General features: G+C 33.1%; 1 protein-coding gene and 1 pseudogene across 2 annotated transcripts in view; one reads left to right on the top strand and one right to left on the bottom strand.

The window, feature by feature from the left end:
- The window catches only part of LOC143914380 (fibroblast growth factor receptor homolog 1-like), a 105,523-nt gene that overhangs the window by 1,567 nt on the left and 86,238 nt on the right, over positions 1-17,718 (top strand). The gene's annotated exons all lie outside the window — the stretch shown is intronic.
- Positions 12,220-14,943, bottom strand: LOC143914378 (glucose transporter type 1 pseudogene; annotated as a pseudogene). The gene has a single exon (XR_013260813.1). The product of XR_013260813.1 is annotated as a glucose transporter type 1 pseudogene (transcript).

Here is a 17,718-nt window from a genome sequence, read left to right as displayed (position 1 = left end):
ATTCATATTCCGAATACTTTTGATACTTCTATTAATGTTGTGTCTTCTTATTCTATCTGCAAACAAAAGTGTTTCCATATCTTCTTCAGTGTATACATTTTTGATTACACCAATAGACAAATTTTACGATGTTAGACTAACTTTTGCAGTTTTTTAAAATACAGCTTCATATGAGGACCGTTTGATTCATGTAAGGAATGTCCAGTTTTTCATAAATTGGACAGTCCTTAGTCCGTTTTTTCAATTGGCGCTGTTATGATTAGCATCCAAGCCAACAGTATTCACCGGCTGAGTTTGCGAAAGTATATTACTACTAGCGAAGGTATAATTTCACTGGAAAATACAGATTCACTGTAACATAAACATATATGTAAATATTTTATGTTTAGGGCACTAGAATAACGTAAACTTATTTCATGTAATACAAATAGTAAACGGTTTATCCGCGCACACGACAATCGTTGCCACGAAAATCGCGAATACGGAATATCTGGCACTCAAATTCCCAATAGTATGATAATTCGCATGTGTATCTCTCGATGAATGGAATTTTAGGGTGCCAGGTGTTCTGTGATCGAGATAGATCACCATACCAATACAAAAATAATTATAAAAAACTGGATTCGATCAATTGTGAACCTTTCAGGACTTTTTCCCTTTTGACACATTACATATTACTGGACATTAATGTAAGCTCAAAATATTCTTGACGAAATGCGGCTGTCAATGTTATCACATGGAACTGGTTTTAATACCATGCAGACAAAGTTGCACTTGCCAAAATACAAGATATATTTCGCTTAGACATATGCGCATTTCAAAAACAACAAACCAGTATTTTTTGTATTTATTTCCCGTTTCACCACGTGCACATATCACCTTTCTGAACTAGTCGGGGAAGAGCGTGCGCCATAAAACGGTCTGGTGACAATATCCTTCAGCAAAACACCATCACTGACCTATGAAGTTCGAAAGATCGAAGACGCGACCTCGCATAAGAGTTCCACATTTATTGTTCGGAAAAAATACGATACGTATCTTCAAAAATAAACACGTCAAAAAAAGAACAGTTGTGAAACGTCTTCCGATCCGATTTTAATATTATAGATTCCAAATATAACCGTTGCACAAGTTTCCAGCGCACTGTTCAGATTCTTGGAGCACGATCGATCCGAGCAATTTTGTTGAGTTGCGAAATCAAAAGCGTGACGATATGAATTGGCAGTTGGCACACATAAATTGGCCGTTGTCCTGGAGCAGTTGTTTGGCACCCATCTAGGACGAGGATAGCAAATTTGACCACTTAAGGACCCGTTGAGAATTGTCTTCCTGTTTGTTTAGTCCTTGATAGGTGTATTACATTATCAGCGGCCCATGAGGTCTTTGATCTATGTATCTTTGCGAAATTGATTCAACTCAAGTGTCGCAGTAAATTGATTGCCAGCACGAAAGCTTCGGATTTCCAATGGTGTATCCAATTCCTCATTTTAAATAGCACGTGCAAACGGCATGTATGGAATAGCTCTTCGTGAATCATGGATGCTACACGTATGTCGTCTAAAAATGTCCTAATACATATGTAAATATATGTATACTCGTGTGTATAAAATTTGACTTATCCAACGTTAAAAAACTACCACATGCCCTCCGTTTAGGGTGTGATAACGGAAACAGTGTGTATTTCGAAACTGTGTGTATGTAAATGGCCGTTAATGGAGATTTTTACGAGAAGAGTTGACAAACGTGCGCTGTTAGTGTGACGGACACGTGCGAAAAAATTAACCCGAATACGCCCGATAAATGTATTCATTTTTTTTAATTGATACTTTATGACTCATAAATATAATTCAATGGTGAAATTTTAGATATTGGAATTCACAGCAATTATTTTGATTTCTTTTTTATGTCTTTAAATAGCGTACCTAATTAAATTTTGATACACTAAATACATATATACACATTTTATGGTAAAACGGTTGCGTGCAACTAAAATAATGTGTATATTAATAAAAAAATAAAAATATACTTTATTATTATATTTATTAGCAATTTTCTGTTACGTGAATAAAAAACTATTTTAATTTTATAAATTTTTGCAATTTATCTAGTTTTAATTAAATTTTGATATCTTAAATTATTTAAATCTAGGTATGTAGGTACATCCAATTTTTTTTTTGTCAGAAGTCAATCAAATCGTTTATGTGCTTTATTTAAATCAGAACTGACAATTGAATACCTACATATGTACATATCATCATCATCATAATTTACAACCATTCACCATCCACTGTTGGATGAAGGCCTCCAGCAGTGGACAAGCAATGTTTAGAGTAATTCTTACTGAGATCATAGAAACATCTAAATAAAAATTTTTGCAGCATTTTATAAATCAGCGATTTGAGATACTGGAAAATTTGAAATTGGCGAGAAATACATAGGTCAAGGTTGCCAATGTTTTGGAACCGTTTCAATGAAAATCACATAAATTGGCAAACTCTGATAGAAAACGATCGACCTGGCACCCGGCAGGAATTGAGTCCGTGATCACTTGGTTTGAAAAGGTTACATACTAACCATTAATTAATTAACTGCTGGTTAGCATTTCACTCTCCACTATATCCAATACCTTTGTCGTACTTCTCACCCACGTATTCCGTTTCCTATTTACGTGATTATTTATATGATTTTGTCCATTGTCCATTTTGTCCATTCTTCTAGCTATCTGACCCACCCATTGCTATTTAAATCTCTTAACTCTCTCCACTATAACAACTACCCTTGTCATTGTTCGTAAATCAATAGATGGTGTTTTATTTGTAAATAGTATTTCTCAGTATAACTAATTTTGGATATTTCTCAATACAGTGAGTATTTACACAAATATGTGTGTGTGTGTGTGTGCATTGTTGGCTTGCATTTGTCCGGGAAAAAAATGTGTAATCAAAATGATTAATAGGAAAACTGGTAAAATTCTCACAGTCACGCTCTTTTGACAACAATGGCAAACCATTAGACCAAATCACACATCCGTATTCACACACATACAGTACATACTTCAAAAAGTCCTTTCTGCTCCATTGAGCGAACGTCATATGGGGACATTATGGCAACCGTGGCCAATTAATACCATCAATTGAATTCGTTCCGTTCAATGATAAATAATACGGCCAATTCGTAAAGAGAACCGATCGCCAAAAGATTGCCATCTGACGATTGAGAATGTTCGTGTAATTTAATATCCACTCGTGGTATTCGGTGGGGTTGTAAATAATAAATACAGATGGAGTACATACACACAATGCGTAGATACATATTTGTGGAAGTGAACTTGCACGTACCGGTCGGCGTTCGAGGATCGTTAATTTAAGTGCAACAACGATTCGAGACAAGTGGAGATGTTTTGTTGGGCAATTGGTGCAATCAGAGTCACTTGAGATCAGCTCGGTTTAGTGGGAGTGCACTCGTCAGTGTATTAATATTTTATTTTCGGTCGGTCAGTGTGGTGTTAACGTTCGTTTGGTAGCACTATATATGTATATGTAGTTTTGCAAATCGAACGTGAGACATACTCTTTAGAATAAATTTACATTTCATACAGAATTTCAGAGAACGACAACCGTTCTACATAAAAACCTTTACATAAGAATTTGAAATGGTTTTTCATATGATGCTGTGTGGTTCTGAGAAATATAGCGTCATCTTTTTTCGATATATGTACATAAATCCTCCGAAATAAATTTACATTGTTGCACCTGGCGCGTGTTGCAAATTTAACATAAATTATCATCAAATGATAGACATACGTATTTGAAATTAAGATATTTTCAGATGATTATTTTTCAATGCAACTGTCCACGAACATGCTGCAATTTTACTTTATATATGTATGTATGTAATGTATGTAAAAATAGATGAAGTTTTGTGATCATGCGAAAATTCGGCTTCCAGACTATGACTGATTTTTTTTGTAAAGAAGCTGTGTAAAATTTTAGATAATCTTTGAATATGCTATATGTACAACTTTAAGTAATTTTCGAATAATGAATATGTAATTCAAAACTAGATGAACTATGACATTTAAAAAACAAAACGATTAGCAATGCTAAGATGATAGAACTCGGCAGCAAAAAAAAAACGGAGCGTAGACTTCAATCTTAATTTGAACCATTGAATTCGAATATGAGAATGATTCTTGTTGTTTTTTTTCTCGTTTATGAGATATGATCGTTTAAAAAATGCTCATTTTTTACAGATTTTTGGCTTTTGCAGTCTTTAACTCAAAATCTAATATTGCTGTGCAAAAAGTATTTAAATCAATTGTTGGATTATTTATATTGATTGTGATTGTCATAGCTTCAACTATGTATGTAGTTATAATTAATTATCTAGCGAATTTCAAAGTCAAAAATATACTTTTTTCTCACACATTTAAAAACGACTTAGATAATTAATTATACTTATTTTAAAGCAAGAAAATACAATCAATAGAAAAAATACCTGACCTAAAATATTGATTCCAATACTTACTTTTGCCACAGGAATTCCAGATTTTGAGTTATTGATTGCAAAAGCCAAAAATCTATAAAAATTGCACATTTTTTAAACGCTCATATCTCATAAACCAGAAGAAATAAACAAAAATCATTGTTATATCCAAATTCAGTGGGTTAAACTTAGTAAAGATTGATTAGTCTCCACTCCTGTAAGTAAAAAACATGATTTTTTTGTTGCTCGGTGTAATTTAAGCCTAAATTGACGATCTCTGGTCGGATTTATTGAATTTTATCTGATTTGTAGTTAGTCGGCTATAATTGAAAGCTGATAACTAGAACTCTATATGTACATATGTATTGTTATTAAAATAAAGTTATTTTCCTAGTTTTCAAACAAAAAATTAAACAATAAATTGGTTGAAATTATATGGTTTGGAAAATGTAAAAGTGTCGAGTCACAATTAAATAGTTTCTCTTGAAGTAACTTTCTCCTCATACTTACCATTAATGTTTAATGCAATGATTGCCCACGTACATACATATGTACATACATAAAATCGCTAAAAATTTAGACTTGTAGTTACAATAAAATATCTATAAATTTAATAAATTTCGTGATGCTTGCATTTTTATAATCAGTCGTGTGTTGTTTGTATTTCAACATAATAATACTTTTATAAGCAATAGTGCTATAATATTATCATATTTTGACCCATATTAAATGAAAATATGTTTAGTATCACTGATTGTCAATTTAGATAAAGCGTACCTAAACATAATCAGAATTAATCAAATTTAATTGCAACTATGTATGTATGCACGCTATAAATGTAGTAATTTTATTATTAAATGACAACTTTAGTGTTTATATACTTATCGAATTATTGAGACTTATTTTCAAACATTAAACAGATAGACATTGCACTCGAGATTCGTTCGAGTGCATCCTTAATTGCAATCGTTCGTTCGATGTTAATGTAAGTGATTCGAACATTGCCTGCCTAAATTGAAATTCACATAATACCACTTTATCGAGTGATAGTCCTGAGCAAATACATAGAGATACTACATATATGTATGTATATTGCTGTGTTTATTAAATTTTGCGTACCGATCCAGAAGTACGTACGTCTGATAAGATAAGTGTTACATATTTTTATGTGGTTTAGTGATAAACTGCCGTATCTATGGTAATTCGAAAGTGTTGCGAAATTCTATGTTATTTCGGTGGACTTACATAATTCCCTCGTCTGTTTTGAATTTGAAGTTGAGTTCGCTAAAAATAAAATTAAAACCAAAAACTTGTCCGCGTGAAAAACGAAGGCTTCGACCCATGCCTAATTGTGGAACATGTTCAATTTTCCAGGAATGATCTTCAACATATGACATTCTTGAAATCTTATTTTTATTTTATTGCAACGTTACGCGTCAAGCGAATAAATCATATTTCAAACAGTCAAACAGTCGCTGCAAAAACCTCAACAAAAAAACCTATTTCAAAACTTTAATGTTTTCTATTATAATTTCCTAATAATTAATTTTTTATGGTTTATCTATTGATTTTCAACCATGAAGATGAAAATTTCCTCGTAAAATTTAACCGTTAAATTATCTGATGCATTAAAAATTGTTTTATGCTTTATAGAGTTATATATATATGACTGCATAAGGTTTGGACAGTTATTGCCGTAATAAAAATGCTACAAACTTTTGCGCAATTTTGCACAACTGGAACACTATCGATAAAATTTTGGAAAAAAAAAAATTATTTGATAGTATGTATATCGTATATACTATCAATTTTTTTACTATACACTTATGTATGTACATATATGACGTTCGTATGCAATACTTCAAGTTTGGCATATTTAAAATGGATCAAAGGTCATACAGTTATACTTACAAAGTATAACGCTATACTTATATATTACAACATATCTATAAAATATAAATGATTTTGACTGCTTTTATCGGTATAATTAAATACCTCCCTGTATTTATCGCACAGCTTCATTTACGTGTGCGTGTAAGTGGACTCGGTATGACGTCGCCTAGTCCTTTTATATCATGCTCGCGCACACGTTAGTGAGGCTGTGCGATAAAACGGGAAGATTTCCACGGCATGTCACTGATATGTATGTATTTAGTAAATAAATCAATGAAAGTTAAAGAAAATCATCTCACAATCAAACCGTAACTATACAGAATGATTCACGTCTCACTGAATCTATCGTGGGGATGCTATGTAGGAGGTATCACAGGTCAGGAATTTAGCTGTTAGGAATTTGATTATACCGATATAAGCAGTCAAAATCATTTATATTTAATACGTATGTATTATATATAATATATGTATAGCCAGTCGTAAAGATTTATACTTTATTAGTATGTATCGAAATTAATAGATTAAAACTAGCAAAAAGGAGTGAATTTTGCCCAAAATATATAGGAAAAGCAATACTAATCTTAAATTGTACCTTTATATAATATTAGTATCGATAAAGTTTGTTCCAATTTACATAAATGTTGAGAGCATCTGTACAGCCAGACACGGCCCAGACGTTTCGAATGGTCGACGAACGCTAAAAGTTTGCGACGAAACCAAAATAACTCATGTATTCGTACTCTGGATCACTATGAGTAATATGTACCTATCTCCTTTAAAACATATGTAAGTATATATATATATATGTTGTCAAAGTCAAGAACGACATTTCTATAAACTACATACGGTTTTTTCCAAAAAAAAAAAAAAAAGAAAAATCACATAAACACAGACATGGAGTACAAATAACCTTGGCCATAACCTTGCGAGCAGATAAACCGCAACAAGCAGGTATTGTCACGACATCAACAGCCGTAAATATGTAGATTATTGCTTTAATATATGTATAATATAATATGTACATACTTGTATAACATCTACGTAGTATCATCAATCGAGATGCTTGGAATATTTACAATCCGAGCAAAATGCACATTGGTGTGCATGCAAAATCGAGTAGTTTATATGGTCGTTCGCATACACTTTATACTCGATTGAGTGAAATCGAATCGAATCGTATTTCGTTATCATCTATTGTTTACGCTTTTTGGCTATGAACAATGCAACACGCGATTGCCAAATAAAAATCTCGAAAGGTACAATGTTCAATTGTATTTATGTAGTTTGATTCTATTAAACGCGAGTTACATATATGTTCTGGTGTTAAAATATATAGTAATTAATTTTTTAATGCCGAAATACGTAAAATCGATCATGATGCGTGGGTATATATGATAACGCTATCCAATGTAAACACAGTCATGTTATCAAATGTATAGAAAAAAAAATCAATTATTATCAAAGGGGTATTGTATTTTTACAAGGTGCCAATTAAACATGTCGTTCATTGTATTTACACCGTGGCAGTATTGGTTTGATTATATTATTGCAATGCAAAAATGTCGAGAGAAAGTGTGAATGTTTCAATGCATACCCGTTTGGTGATATCATATTCGACAGGTCGAAATTTGCATCTATGTAAATACATACACAAATAAAAACATTTTAGTTGTGTCGAAATGAGATAAACATTGTCTCAATGTATTTATGTTAAAAGTTATTTACGTTCAAAATTTTTTTCGTGTATATATTACTTTCCGAGTGTTCACTCCGGTCCGTTCATGAACATGCTAGTTTGTTCATACATGAACTGTAGGTTTTAGTTAAGTAAAACTATCTTCAAACGGACTCACCGGGAAACTTTTATGTGTCAAAACCTTCGAAATGTCAAAAAACAAAATATGTACATACATATGTATATGATTAATGAACATACGAGTATGTATGTATGTGCATATGTATACGCAATATTACATTTTAAAGATATTTAAAGATACGCAATGTGACTTTTTATTCAAGCAGGTATGAGAAAAATGAGTATCTTATATGTTCCAGTCCGAGTGTTCACTCCGGTTTGTTCATGAACATACAAGTTAGTTAATACACGAACTATTGGTTTTAGTTTAAGCACTAACAGTCAAAAGCTATCTTCAAAAAGATTCAGAAGGTGTCGCATGAAACCTTTAGCTGTTGAAACTTTTGAGCTGACAAAACCTTTGAGATGTCAAAACGTCTAGAATTTTAAAGAGAAATCCTATGGAAACAACATTACAACGTTGCAATTGCTCCAGTTTCTGTTATTTTTTAAAATATTGCAACCCAGGAAAAGTATACATAGAGGATGAAACAAACGATTGAGAATACTTTAACTTATGGCTAATAGTTTGTGCATGAACAAACTAGTTCGTTTGTCAATTTTTTATTTTTTGTACATTATAACTTAATTGGTTCGTGAATGAACAAACTAGTATGTTCATGAACTAATAAAATTTACACTTGGACTGTAACATATAATTTTGTATATGAAAGCAAAAAGTGTTTTCAATGTCATTATATGTATGATACTTACATATATAAATTGATGTTAGGAAATTTTACAAAAAACATTTGGGTCTAAACTGAATTGCTTCAAGCTCAAATTTACACACCTACTATGTATGTATATGAAAGCAAAAAATATATGAAAAAGTATAGATTGACTGGCCAAAACGTGTATACGTACACGAAGCGCAATCAAACCATACACATGTTCCTTCAAAAAACATCAATCTAATAACCCAAAAATCAATATCATCTGTTTCACACGGCGCACCGAACATCAAACATCAACTGGATTATGAATTCATTTCGTGTCGTATACATATGTATTTGTTAACTAGTATATCATTTTGATTAGAAATGTATGGCGGAATCAGTTGATTGATTTAATCACGCTATGAGTAGTTGGATGCGTGATACTGTCTCATGTTCGACACAATTAAAATTGTAACGCACGAATTGTGATGTGTGAGAAGATCAATTGATACGAACCGAATGAAAATGATAAAAATTTCATCGCGGAACATTTGTATTAATATCATCCCTATCGTTAACCTCATTAACCGCGCGAAAATACTGATACTACGAGAAACATGACATCCTCAAATTTCGAGCATGTCTAATGATGTAATTTTACGCGTATCAACGACATTGAATCTGAGTGACCTTTTTGATATTATTTTTATAAAAAATCAAAAGATCGAACGTTTTTAGTCTCGATTATCTCGGTCAATGTGCGTAATCAACGTCTCGTATATATTCCGTTCAATTAACTGGAAGTCCTCCCAACCCCCAGCTTGTGCTATTTTTATTGCGTGGGTCGTTTTGATTCACTCACGTACGTCGTGTTTATATGGGTGATTCGCGTAAATTGGTCTTCTATTTTCGGGATGTGCCATCAGTGTTTTGTGCGTGTGCTATGGCGACGTCTTGGCGCCCTTCATTTGCATTTAATTCAGTAGTAGAGTACGTGAGGCGTGATGATACCGAAAAATAATGTAGAAATTGCAAACGCCTCGAGTGCACGATGTGTAATTTTCCGATTAAAATGCGAATTTCGTTCATAAAATTGTAATGGTGCATACAAATTGGAAATGCCATTCTATGATAGACAAATGAAGCACCACTTAAAAGTGACATAATCAAAAGAGTAACAGTAAAATATAAATAAAAACAAAAACTAGAAAGAAACCTACATATAAACCCTCGCGAAACATCAATTATCGTTAAATGAACTGTCCGTTTCTATACTTGGTATCATCATAGTAATCATTCCATAAACATTTTCCAATATCTCTACTATGTTACGACTGATCTCAACTTTTAAATCAATATTTGACCTTGAGTGGAATATTTAAGTCCAATTTTCTTCATTTCGATAAATATTTCGCAAAATATTAAATATAATGTTTTGCGTTTAACAATATTTAAAAATACTGGTGGCCTGTAATACTTATTCTGCTTTTCAGAGATTCTGGACATATCCAATTAAAATAAGTGATAGAAATTTGTAAATTAAATCAAACAGAAATAGTGTTTATGGAACTTAAAATTGGACTTCCGGCTGAATAGCGGCTCATTAATTAAATTCAAATAAATTATTTTAAATAAAAACTATTAACCTAGAATTTTCAATTTAAAAGACCGGTGTGACGCTTTGGGGCAACCTGTCAGGTCACACTGGTCATTTTATTGTTGTTATTATTTTAAAATAATAAATTAAATAAATAAAAAAAAGTTTTTGGCATCATTAAATACATATGCATGTAGCTGTAATAAACATAAAATTATTAATCTTATTCAAAATTGCTGACAAATTATATTCAAGTATAGAAACGAAGAATTCATTTAACGAGAATTGGTAAAACCAGGCCCACCAATAAAGAAGATGTAGTACTTCCGATCAACTTGAAATTTAAAAAAAAAAGTTCTAATACGATTACCGATTCATTAACCGATACAAAGTTTCAGTGTGATAGGTTTGTAATTGTTTCACATATATTTTTTTTAAAAATAATGAAAACGATCAGTGATCAATTCTGAGTACAAATCAGTCAAAATTTCTAGGTTGAATTTTCTCACGATCGCAAAACTTTATCTATTGATATAGTTAATAAAAAATTAAATATTGTAACTGTTTGGCTGTGAGTTGTAAAGGGGTGATAGAAAGACGTGTTTAGATAGTTAGCTGTCATCGCTTCAATCCGACACAAGATTCTATAAGTTTTAATGAGTTCATTAATGATTAAATTCCTCTAGCTTTCATGTTGGAGACAATAACTTACTTCAGTTAGATAACCCCAGATATCAAAGCAACCTGAAGAGTGGAAGTGGTTCAAAATCAGATTACATTTTTTTGACGGGCATAAATGTCACTGAAATAACAGAGTGGCTAATAAAAATCTTGTAAAATTATATTCTAAATGTATCAATGAATAACCGAATCTCAAGTTACTTAAAAATGTATGCAAAATTATTGGTAGTTTGATACGGCTTTGATATTGTTTTTGTATTCGTCTTATCAATAACCTGAACAACAACAAAAAATTACCAGAGCGGAGACTAACCAATCTTTACTAAGTTTGACCCACTAAATTTGAATATGATAATGATCGTTTACGAGATACGAGCGTTTAAAAAAATGCGCGATTTTTAGTTTTTTGGCTTTTGCGGTCTTTAACTCGAAATCTAGTATTAATGTGCTCAAAGTGAGTATTGGAATCAATAGTCAGATGTTTTTTTTATATTGATTGTGTTTTTTTTTGTTTTAAAATACTTATAATTAATTGTCTAGCGAATCGAAATCAAAAGATTTTCAAAAATGATTTTTTTTTTTGATTTTTTCTCCGTGCTATTTTGCGTTTATTTGGCCAGTTTTTTATTTCACCACGTAACTCAAAAACGTGATTTTTTTGTCGCTAAGTGTAGAAACTAACAAAAACCTTGTAAAAGAGTATAGAGCGTAAATCTGAATATTTCTCTAGCTTTATGTATCTATGTTCGTTAAATATTAATATACAACGCTTGTCACTCGGTTAATTCTTATCTGAATCTGAATCATTTCTTACTTTTTTTAAGTGCTTGTGTTTCAAAACGATTAACACGTGTTTGTGTATTTAATTCATATTTAACGTTCTAATAAGAGTTTTGAGGAAAACCAAATGTCAACAAGATAATGCTTCAAAGTGTGTCATGTTACGCTATCTATTTTGAGCTATTTTTAACGGAATCTAAATCCCATCTCTTTTTGATTACTTTCATTACAAAGTTTTTTTTATTATTTTTTATTTATATTTTACACATGTGTGAACGTAATTCAGTCATCGAAGGCTAAATCAATCGATACATTTATCATTTTATTTTATTGAGAAACCTACATATAAATCATCGTTTTTGATATCGTATATAATATTTTACTATCGATAACTACGCATTTCACCAATAATTTTCAGTTCAGAAGTTCAGAAATTAGCTAAGCAAAATATTTTTTTTTTATATATAAGTACACAAATTTTTTTTATATATTATATTATGAATTAAAACTTTCTGTGCATTTCACCTGATAGCAAAATTGCTTAGTCTATAGATTAGTAGTCATATTATGAATGAAAATAATTCAAATACAACTAATTAAAAGATTTAAAACAGCTAAGTATGATTTGTTCAATGTTGTCAAATCTGATTACATAATTGCATGCATGAGACAGTAATCACGCAGTTGATAACAACTTTTATGACTAAAACATTTCATTTTACGACTTACGGACAAAAAAATTGTGGTGTCATCATCGAGTAATCACTCGCCATGAATTCAGTCATTAATAAAAAATTGTTTACATGAATTTGCAAAATTTAATTTTCGTATACATATACAAACGTATATATTTTTGAGTATAAGTACAAGCGTTTAATAATCATATGTAGTAATTCCAAAAAAAAATTAATCAATAATAATACTTTTATATGGGCAAGCGTTTAAAGAGCACTGGTCAACGTTTTTTGTCCCACTCTCGCAAACGGGTTACACAACACTTTTTTATTAATTTATTTTCACTGTCTCTTGTGGGCCAACAGGTGGTCGACCTAACCTATTCCGAACGTCACGATTTCGTACACTCACTGTGGCACCAAAACAAAACAATCCTCAAGATCATCATCATCGTTTGAAGAGCAGCGTGATCTCTTCTATGCTCTTGTTCTTCGTCTCGGGCAGTTTGAAGTAGGCGAAGAGCCAAAACAGGGCTATCAACACCGTGAACGGCAAGAAGGACGCATTTCCAAGTCCATCATTGATTAGAGGGAACACCAAGCCGATGATGAAGTTGGCCAACCAGTTCACCATAGCTCCAAAAGCTACGGCGTTCGGTCTGGGACCTTGAGAGAACAACTCTGACATGATCATCCAGGGTATTGAACCTGGACCCAATCCGAAAAAGGCGCAATAGACAAATGTGAAGATGACTGAGAACGTGCTCATCACTGGATTGGATTGATACGTGTATAGAGCGACTGTCATCAAGATTGATGATACAAACATTCCTGCGAGTCCTGCCAAATGAAGAGTACGCCTACCTGCTATATCCATAAGAGGAACTGTCACTAGCGTCATCACAAACATGGTAGCGCCAATTCCGATAGTTGCCTTCTTAGCTACTTCCAATTCCAGTCCAGCGTACTCAAATAAAGATGTTGAATAGTAGAACACTCCATTGATTCCGCTGAATTGTTGTGACAGGTGCATAACAACACCTATAAGCAGAGGCACCCGCAAAGATTTCGATTTGAATATCTGTATTAGTGAAACGGTAGCTTCTGATCTATCAGATCTATCTTCTGCCAACATTTCTTCGATGTCGCTGTCAACTTCTTGTCTCCCCCTGAGTTTGCACAGTACGTCTCTTGCGCCTTCCTCGTCCTTTTTAGTTATGAGCAAGTATCTTGGAGATTCGGGACAGCCGATGAGTAACACCAACTGAAGAGCTGCGGGAATCAAAGCAAGGCCTAATAACCACGGCCATCCAGTCTCCGTTCCGAGGATTTGATCAATGCCTAGAATTTGACTGATGACTATTCCGAAGGTTACTGCTAGTTGATTGACGGTACCCATGGCGCCTCTGAGAGTTATGGGTGATATCTCAGAGACGAACATGGGGACTACTGAAGTTGCCAGGCCGCAATTGAAGCCGATGACGAGACGTCCGATGGCCAAGAGCTCGTAGGAGCTGGCCGTCTTGGATACACCCATGAAGATGGCTCCTACGACTCCCGTGGATGAGGCTATGAAGAGGGCTCCTCGACGACCTCTAGCGTTGGCTACCCATCCTCCGCTGACGCTTCCGATCATCCCCCCTATTGCGAACAGAGCAACCGCTAGGGAGAAGAGGGTTTTGGAACTTTGTTGTCCGATTCCGGCGCCATCTTCTCCCGGGTAGGACTGGTTGATGAATTTTTCTATCTCGGATTGGGGTGCATTGATGACTCCCGTGTTGAAGCCGAACTGGAGCATGCCAAGGACGGCCGTGAAGCTGGTGTACGCGAGGCTCGCGGTGAGCTGGCCGGTACGCGCCATGCTTGCGCGTTATCAGTGATCGGTCAGTGAAGTCAACAACAGTGGTCTCAGTATTAAACGTGGCGCCAGCTTCAGTGGCCCCAAGCCGACTGACAGCTGGAAAAAAGGCGTCGAATGAAAGCCTGCTTGTGACGCCGCGCACTCGACCTGTCCGCAACCTTTTTGCCTGATAGCCGTTTACCAACCTTTTTTTTTGTGTGCTTATATCGTCGATGTTGGGTCGCATTCATATCTGAAATGTGAATAAAAGGAGGGGATAGCAGATGCTGTCAACTGTCGTTATCGCGCGCACAAAATGCGCCATAAATAGGTCGGGTAATAAATACATACGTAGATTGAGTAACATACTCCACTAGTGTAAGAGTATAGAGGAACCGTTCTCGAGTTGACAGGCTTTTAATTTATTTTATTTAAATTGGCACACATACAGAATAAATATAAAAAAGAAAGCAGTACAGTGAGACAAAAAATATACAAATATAAATGAAAATATTATATTCCATGTACAGTGAGCACCACATAGTAATATAAAGCAAACAAAATAGAAAAATGACAAAAACACATTAAAATTAATAAACAATGAATGACAATGAAGATGAAGAAGCAAATCAGATTTGCTTCTTCACCTTAGACCTAAAAGTACTAAAAAAAGCCAGGACCAATCATCTATACTATTGTAAAGACGGCATATATGTATGTACGTGCGATTGTACTATTAAATGAAGTGTTGTTATGACTAAAGCCCGGACCCTGAGGGGGCCGTTTATTGTTCAAATGTTGTAAATGCATTGTTAAAGGTTTGCCGAACCCTTTTTACAAAGCATTTACAACAATTAAACAATGAACGGCACGCTTCCGGTCCTACCTCTAGTTATGACAAATTGGTGGATGGAACAGATTTCTACATCTGGTGAATCGGGCATTAACGTTAAAAACAGATGTGTCAAGGATACCATTAGGAATATTGTACAAAAGTAACAAATCAGAAGCCCTTCTGCGATGAGACAAACTAGCGATCTTGAAAAAAGAGAGTCTGTCATTATAAGTTGGCAGCAATGTTAAAAGACCACTCTTATGAGATAAATGGCGCAGAAAACGCTTCTGAATGGTCTCTAAATGATATTAATTAATAATATTAATTACATGTTTATATGAATTCTTGATTATTTTCATGTAATTTATGGTAAATGTACAGCTTGTGGGTTTCCGTAAACAATTTCACTCGTTGAAATAGAAACACATGCTAAAAACCCGATTTAATTTTATCGTTCACCTCAATGTGTCGGCTATTAGAAATGTTTACAACTGTCATTTTTTTATTCAAATATTATGTATGTATGAATTTTTCAAAAATTTTAACAATAAGAATGTGTAAGTTCTGTAATTTTACATCAACAACAATAATAATGCGCACTATTTTGATTTGAAAATCAATAGATATTGCATGCGTTTGCAAAAAGTTATATATTTAAATCCACAGATGCCGCTATCAATTTAATTCTAGATTTTTTTATTTTATTTATATTTTTTTAATCGATTCAGAGCACCTTCAAGCGGAACAAGTGTTCGCGAGTTTACTTAATTATGTATGTACATAGTTAGAAACTGGGTCGAGGATAAAAACAGCTTTCCAAAGAAATACTTTTTAAAAAATAGCTCGAATTCGCAAGCGACCTTGAAAATAATTTACGCTATTTTTAACTAAGCACTATTTCACTTTTTTTTTGGTTGAGTATAATCCAATTATGATTTCTTTTAATAGTATTTTTATATTGTACGTGTTTTCATCGTGTGAATACACACCCATTGCATACACAATTATGTCAACGTAAAAGGCAACGTTTATTATTCGAGCATAAATTACATACACACTGTTTGCAATTCATTTTGCGTCGCTCGTCAGTATTAAATTTAACTCATAATGCATCAATAAAATCAGTTTCAAATTGTAAATAGCACATTGTATACATATATTTAATTTTTATAGACTTTTTTAAATGTATGTATTTATAGACTTTTTTAAAAGTGGCATAAGTTCACTTTCGAGAAATATCTCGGAAAACATTAGATATAATGTTTTGCGTTTAATAATATTTAAAAATACTGGTGGCCTGTAATAATACGTTTCTTCTGCTTTTCCGAGATTCTGGAATATCACATATCGAGTTAAAAGAAGTGATAGTAATTTGTGAATTGAGCCAAACAGAAATAATGTTTTTGGAACTGAAATTGGACTTCCACCAGTTTAAAATATTACGGCTCATATGTATGAACTCAAATTATCGTTTTGCATACTTGGATTGCAACTTGTCATTATTTTACACACTTGTAATGCAACTTGTCGTTTTACATATGTACATACTTGTATTGCAGCTAGTCGTTTTACGTACTTGTGTTGAAGACAGTTTAAAATAGGAATAATTTATGAGGTTTTAATTATTTTATTACGACTCGTTCGCCTAAGTTTCGAACCCCTGTGCATATTGTGACATTCCATACAATTCGTATCGTCGCGCTCGTATTATTTACACACGAGTATTCACATCCCAAATGTTATCAACGGATAATCGAATCGATAGCATTAAACACGAACACATACGTCAAATTCGAAAACATATTCTTGACGATACAATAATGAGTAATAATAATTCGCACTTTACACTTGGTCGTTTCATATTCATAGTATTTCTGCGAAAAAATGTGCATATATGTATGTACATACGTACATATTGCTATAACTGCCTGCATGTCATTTCATTTTTTTGACAAAAATATGAATCAGTTAGATCGTTGTGGATATTACGAATAACGACGTGTATGTGAATCCATTGAATTTGGTAATAAATAGTGGAATTTTTATAAAAAGTTTTTTTTTTGCAAAAATAACTGATCTTGACCTACGCGGCAAATCTACTTGTGGCTAATATTAGTAAATTAATGTTGACTGGTGAAGGTTACTTGTGGCAAAAATGTACAACTCAATGAAATATGCGTGTGCTATAATTGTACTATTATGCAAGCTGGCAAATTAAATCAGCGGTACTCAATGGATTCTTTTGATTAATTTTAAATGACTTTTTATTAAGACTGCATACTCGGCATGAACTGATTTACAATCTGTTGGCTATAAAATCCAATTTAAAATCAAGATAAAATTATTATCGAGACAATGAACTAGCTTTATGCTTGTAAATCATGAATGATACTTAATTATCCGTGGTTATATCGGAAAA

The sequence above is a fragment of the Arctopsyche grandis genome, chromosome 7 (genome assembly GCF_051622035.1).
Source record: "Arctopsyche grandis isolate Sample6627 chromosome 7, ASM5162203v2, whole genome shotgun sequence".
NCBI lineage: Eukaryota > Metazoa > Arthropoda > Insecta > Trichoptera > Hydropsychidae > Arctopsyche > Arctopsyche grandis.
The sequence above is the reverse complement of the archived record's forward strand: the minus strand, read 5'-3'. Positions and strand labels throughout refer to the sequence as shown.